We start from the raw sequence: 7,014 nt of genomic DNA, 5'->3' as shown, positions 1-7,014 counted from the left end.
CCATACCTAGTGTGCAGTGCAGAGGGGTCGCCAGAGCATGGCTGGCGCTGCAGGGATTGGTTCCAGGGCAAACTGGAGCCATGGCGGTGCCGCCGGAAGCACCGGGGAACCTGGGGCAGGGAAATAGGGGGTCTCCGCGACTAAGCGATAGGGCACGCGGGTCTAGGCGGGCGTCGAGGCGGGGCCTACCTCACTGGATTCACCTCAGTGGTGCTGGAGCCGTCTGTCGTCCGCGGGCCCTCTGAGACGGCTCCCAGGGCCTTCCCAGATCCACCTGCCCACCGGGTTGTCGCAGGGCAGGTCCACGCCCGAGATGTCGCCCAGGTGGGCCAGCAGCAGCTGCGAGAGCCTTCGATGAGCGTGTTGGTTCCAGTGCACGCCATCTGCCTGCCCGTGCTGCCGGAGTGCCGGAAGTGGAAATTCAAGTCCAGCACGTTGAAGCGGAGCCTGCTGGCCTCAGCGGCGCTGTAGAAGTTGGCCTCCACCACATCATCCCGCAGGCACGAGGTCGGGGGCATGCCCTCAGGCGGGAGGAAACCCCCCGAGACCGTCTCAGCCACTGGCATGGCAGTGTTCCACACCACGAGAGAGGACTCGGGCAGGACCTAGCGAAGGCACCAGAACAGGGTCTCCAGGTTCCTCCTGTAGCTCCACATGGAATCCTGGCCATACCTGGACAGGTCCCAGAGGCAGGAGTTCATGATGACCACGTCTGGGCCGTGCTCGCCCCTCAGCAGCTCCAGCAGGACTTTCTCCACGTACCGGGAGTAGGCGCGCGTGAGGAAGTAGAAGCGCACAAGGTGGTGTGTGGAGCAGAACTCGCGGACTTCGCGGTAGTGGGTCCCGTTGTGCATACGGCCCCACCCGCCGCCGTGCAGCAGCCTGTCCTGCTCGAAGCTCATCTCGCCCTTGGCCTTCAGGGGACTGCTTGAGAGCAGGCAGTCCTTCTGCAGCAGGAGCACCAGGTCCTTGTACACGGCCCTCTGCACCGAGTCCCCCATGACGACCACGAACTTGTTGTGCCGCAGCTGCCGGACTTCGGACGCCCTCAGGTGGACCATGGTGGCTGGGTGAAGGTGGCCTAGCTCCTGCCTTCCCTCAGGGCGGGTCCCGAAAGAGCTCTGGACCGAGGGCTGAGGGGCTGCTGCCAGAGACGGAGAGAAGGCAGGCAGGCTGGCTGGCTGGCGGTTGTGGGGCGGCCGGGCGGGCAGACGGGGGCTGTTTAATGCCGCTGGACTGGCCTGGGCCTGGACGGGGAGGAGAAAGGGGGCAGCGTCCGGGGCCCTGAAAGCGTTCTGCCAATCCTTAGGCCCACGGTGTGACCTCTGAACCCATGGCCCTGCCCCTGTGCCTGGCTTGGCTCCCCTTGGTGGAGGGCAGCGGTGCTGACACTGATGCTGTTGGTCTGGATGGTTGTAGGCTGTTTCCGCCTCAGCCACCACCTGTGCTCCAGGCACTGGGACAAAGTCTGTCCACTGGAAGAACCAGGCCACTTCCAGGGCCGTGGCCCAGTCGGTGGTGGATCCACACCCAGGATTTCCAGGCAGTGTAGGCGAGAATACTCAGGAAAACATACTCATCTTAGTTCCACGGTGCTTTCGTCTTTGTTTTCGTTTTGTCTCTCTCTTCCCAATCCCATTGTGAGTACCCCAGCCCTCCTGAGAAATGACAAGAACACATCCCATGACCTGATCACTGTCTTTGTCCCAGGGTAAAGTCTGGAGACCCCTTCTAACACAGTGTTACAACCGGGGTGTGGGAATCCATACCCACAAGGTACTGGCCATGATGGTATCCCCAAGCAGTCCACCCTTCACACTTCCATCTGCACACCCAGTGCTCCTGAGCTGAGGCCTGGCCACCACACAGCTCCTCTGCATTTATCCAGCATTGCCCTTTGGAGAATCGATGCAAAGGAACCCTACGGTATGTAACGTAGGTGGACGTTTTACCCTTCCTGGGCACCACCTTCTGGGCAGTCATTCTGCTTCTCTGGAGATCCCCCCGGGGTGTCCAGTGTAGAACTCCTGCCGTCCACCACCTTTTTGCACTAACAAACGGCCTCTGGTGTGGTTCAAGCAGGGTAAGCTTAGTATGCAACTTCTGGCTCTTACAAATTAGGCTCCTATTACACTTTTGTAGGTGGACTTGTGCAAAAAGAGAGCTCCAGCTCTCAGTAAAAGCCCTGAGCTGCACTTGTCTGCTGGTGTGGTGGTAGAACAATCGTTGCTTTGGGAAATGCTCAGACCCTTTTCCACAGTGGCTCCACCAGCCATTAGATCTGTTAATTTTAACATGCTCACTCCTTAAATTATGACACTATCTTCTGGGTGGCCCAAACCATTAAACATATGACTGCTAACAGAACGATTGACAGTTTGAGTCCACATAGAGGCCCCTCAAGTGAAAGTTCTGGCTATCTACTTCCCAAAGGGCATAAACTTAGAAAACAAAAAAACCTGTGGAGTACATTACTACTCTGCAATATCTGGGGTTGCTATGAGCCAGATGTACTGGTCAGTACTTGCTCCATGTACAATGGTCAGTACTTGCTCCACGTACAATGACTTCCTCTCCATTGAATATAAATGTTGACGTCCTGGCTGAAAGCACCGTTCCTAATTCTTACTAAGATGTAGCATGATTTCCTTATCCCTTACATACAACTGTTTGTTTTTACATACTGGTGCTGGATTCCTGGCTGAAATCCAAGGCATAATTCTCAACAGGATATTGACATCAACTTTGATAAAAGAACCCTTCCCTTCCCTCTCTTTAATATAGATGCCAGTATGGGGCATGGTTCTGTAACAACCATGCCCCATTACTTCATAGGGTGTTGATTTAGTCTCTTGGCTCTGTGAATCATGAACTTCTCTATTAGCAGATTCTGGCTGTAACACTCACGTCATATTCCTTATTAAAAAAATATGTGCATGGAACAAGCTCTGTGAACCCTGGCCTCTTGTCTGCTTGAATAGGATGCTAGCTTTCTAACCGTGCTGCCTTTGACTATTTCATTACCAGAATATGGGTCAAGCTCCTGGCTCTGTGAAACCTGATCTTTTTTGTTATTCTTTTTGCTTTGGATATGGTTGCTAACTTCCTTTTTGTAACAACCATGGCATAATCTTTACTATTATGTCAATATCTTAGTAAAGACGTAGATATTGTTTTAAGGTTATGGATATTCCCTTTCTAGCTTTGTTTAAATGACCCTTTTCTCACTAGTACATACGTTAAAGCTCTTCTTTATGAATCCTGCCTTCATGTTTCTCTGGGTATAGATGCTAATTTCCAGGCCTCACAAGCCATGTATCTTTTTTTAAGTAGGTTATTAAGGCAAATTTCCTTTCATATGGACTCTGACCATCTTTAATCATGAATATGAATACTACCTATCTGGCTGTACTTACTGTGGCCCCCTTTTCCCTTGGCTATGTTTTATGGATGCATTTTTCCGGCTCAATGAACCCTGACCTTCAGTCTCCCAACATAGGAGTTTCTTGACTCTAACAACCACGGCCTGTTTAATACTCAGATCCAGTTTCAGGTTTTTACTCGGATTTGCATTCTTTAAACTCTGTCTTTACGTTTCATAGGATATGGATTCTAGCTCCCTGGCCATGAGAACCATGGGCCATTTTCACTAAAATATGGATGTAGGCTGTTAGCTTTATGAACCCTAATCTGTTTTTGTCCATGAACGTGGTTGCTACTTACCTGCTTGTAGGAAACATAACACAATTCTTAGCACAATTTGAGTCAGACCAGGGCTTTATGAACCCTGATCTTCTCTTAAGTAGTATGTGAATGTAGCTTCCTGGCTTTAAGAAGCATAATGTATCTCTTATTAAAATATGATTTTGGGCTCATGATTCTTTGAACCCTAACCTCCTTTCTCCTTGTATATGGAGGTTGTAACATTGTGCCCCTCACTTTATGTTAGGATTTGGATGAATTCCAGGTTTTATTAATTCTGACCTCTTATTTCTTTGGCTATAAGTGCTAACTTTATGGCTGTAATGACCTTGACTTCAATATTATTACTATATTCTAGGTAAATATTTAGTCTTAGAGCTTGTTTTAACCCATCGTGTTTTTCTTTGGGTATGCATGCTAACCTCTTGACTGTAATAAATATGCCGTATTTACTGCTGCCCATTACTATTGCCATCAAGTGGTTTCTGATGCACAGCAACTCTATAGGAAGGAGTAGAACTGCCACATGGTTTTCAAAGGAGCGTTTGGTGGATTTGAACTGCTGACCTTTTGGTTGGCAGCTGTAACTCTTAAACACTGTGCCACCAGGGTTCCTATTGGGATGTGGATTTAGTTTCCAAGTATACATATCTTGAGTTCTTCTTCAGTTGGATATAGATGCTAATTTCCTGGCTGCAATAACCATGACCTGTTTCTTGCTATGATATTAATGCAGGCTCCTGCTGGTATGAACTTTGGCGTCTTATTTTCCCTTAGATAAGTTTTCTAGCTATCTGATTGTAATACTCTTTGAAGATTACATAACAGGATATGTATCCACACTACCATCTTTGTTGTTGTTGTTTGGTGCTGTTTAGTCCATTCTGACTCATAGTGACTCTGTGTACAGCAGAATGAGACACTGCCTGTCCCTGCGCCATCCTCAAAATGGCTGCTATGTTTTTTTAATAATTTTTATTGAGCTTTACGTGAACGTTTACAAATCAAGTCAGTCTGTCACATATAAGCGTATATACACCTTATTCCATACTCCCACTTACTCTCCACCTAATGAGTCAGCCCTCCCAGTCTCTCCTTTCTGACAATTTTGCCAGTTTCTAACCCTCTCTACCCTCCTATCTCCCCTGCAGACAGGAGATGCCAACACAGTCTCAAGTGTCCATCTGATACAAGTAGCTCACTCTTAGCCACCATCTCTCTCCAACCCATTGTCCAGTCCCTTCCATGTCTGATAAGTTGTCTTCGGGAATGGTTCCTATTCTGGGCCAACAGAAGGTTTGGGGACCATGACAGCTGGGATTCCTCTAGTCTTAATCAGACCATTAAGTCTGGTCTTTTTATGAGAATTTGGGGTCTGCATCCCACTGATCTCCTGCTCCCTCAGGGGTTCTCTGTTGTACTCCCTGTCAGGGCAGTCATCGGTTGTGGCCGGGCACCATCTAGTTCATCTGGTCTCAGGATGATGTAAGTCTCTGGTTCATGTGGCCCTTTCTGTCTCTTGGGCTCATGGTTATCTTGTGACCTTGGTGTTCTTCATTCTCGTTTGATTCTGATGGGTTGAGACCAATTGATGCATCTTAGATGGCCACTTGTTAGCACTTAAGACCCCAGACGCCACATTTCAAAGTGGGATGCTGAATGTTTTCATAATAGAATTATTTTGCCAATTGTCTTAGAAGTCCCCTTAAGCCATAGTCCCCAGACCCCCGCCATGCTCCACTGATGTTTGAAGCAATCAGTTTATCTCAGAAACTTCTTTGTTTTGGGTCCAGTCCAGTTGAGCTGACCTTCCGTGTATTGAGTATTGTCCTTCCCTTCACCTAAAGTAGTTCTTATCTGCTAACTAATCAGTAAATAACCCTCTCCCACCCTCCCTCCCTCCTCACCTTGTAACCACAAGAGTATGTGTTCTTCTCAGTTTATACTATTTCTCAAGATCTTATAATAGTGGTCTTATACAATATTTGTCCTTTTGCCTCTGACTAATTTCGCTCAGCATAATGCCTTCCAGGTTCCCCCACGTTATGAAATGTTTCACAGATTCGTCATGGTTCTTTATTAATGTGTAGTATTCCATTGTGTGAATATACCACAATTTATTTAACCATTCATCCGTTAATGGGACACCTTGGTTGCTTCCAGCTTTTTGCTATTGTAAACAGAGCTGCAATAAACATGGGTGTGCATATATCTGTTTGTGTGAAGGCTCTTAGTTCTCTAGGGTATATTTCGAGGAGCGGGATTTCTGGGTTGTATGGTAGTTCTATTTCTAACTGTTTAAGAAAACGTTAGATAGATTTCCAAAGTGGTTGTACCATTTTACATTCCCACCAGCAGTGTATAAGAGTTCCAATCTCTCTGCAGCCTCTCCAACATTTATTATTTTGTGTTTTTTGGATTAATGCCAGCCTTGTTGGAGTGAGATAGAATCGCATCATAGTTTGAATTTGCATTTCTCTAATGGCTAATGAGCGAGAGCATTTTCTCATGTATCGGTTAGCTGCCTGCATATCTTCTTTAGTGAAGTGTGTGTTCATATCCTTTGCCCACTTCTTGATTGGGTTGTTTGTGTTTTTGTGGTTGAGTTTTAACAGAATCATACAGATTTTAGAGATCAGGCGCTGGTCGGAGATGTCGTAGCTGAAAATTCTTTCCCAGTCTGTAGGTGGTCTTTTTAATCTTTTGGTGAACTCTTCAGATGAGCATAGGCGTTTGATTTTTAGGAGCTCCCAGTTATCTGGTTTCTCTTCGTCATTTTTGGTAATGTTTTGTATTCTGTTTATGCCTTGTATTAGGGCTCCTAAAGTTGTCCCTATTTTTTCTTCCATGATCTTTATTGTTTTAGTCTTTAGTTTAGGTCTTTGATCCACTTGGAGTTAGTTTTTGTGCATGGTGTGAGGTATGGGTCCTGTTTCATTTTTTTGCAAATGGATATCCAGTTATGCCAGCACCATTTGTTAAAAAGACTATCTTTTCCCCAATTAACTGACACTGGCCCTTTGTCAAATATCAGCTGCTCATATGTGGATGGATTTATATCTGGGTTCTCAGTTCTGTTTCATTGGTTTATGTGCCTGTTGTTGTACCAATACCAGGCTGTTTTGACTACTGTGGCTGTATAATAGGTTCTAAAATCAGGTAGAATGAGGCCTCCCACTTTCTTCTTCTTTTTCAGTAATGCTTTGCTTATCTGAGGCTTCTTTCCCTTCCATATGAAGTTGGTGATTTGTTTCTCCATCACATTAAAAAATGTCATTGGAATTTGGATTGGAAGTGCATTGTATGTATAGA

The 7,014-nt window shown here is 46.6% G+C and overlaps 1 pseudogene; it reads right to left on the bottom strand.

The window, feature by feature from the left end:
* Positions 1 to 204: 204 nt before the first annotated feature.
* On the bottom strand, positions 205 to 1,061 carry LOC135230268 (PC-esterase domain-containing protein 1B-like; annotated as a pseudogene).
* Between the last annotated feature and the right edge of the window lie 5,953 nt (positions 1,062 to 7,014).

This window comes from Loxodonta africana, unplaced genomic scaffold (assembly GCF_030014295.1).
Source record: "Loxodonta africana isolate mLoxAfr1 unplaced genomic scaffold, mLoxAfr1.hap2 scaffold_97, whole genome shotgun sequence".
NCBI lineage: Eukaryota > Metazoa > Chordata > Mammalia > Proboscidea > Elephantidae > Loxodonta > Loxodonta africana.
Note: the sequence above shows the minus strand (reverse complement) of the source record. Positions and strands in the feature narration are given on the sequence as shown.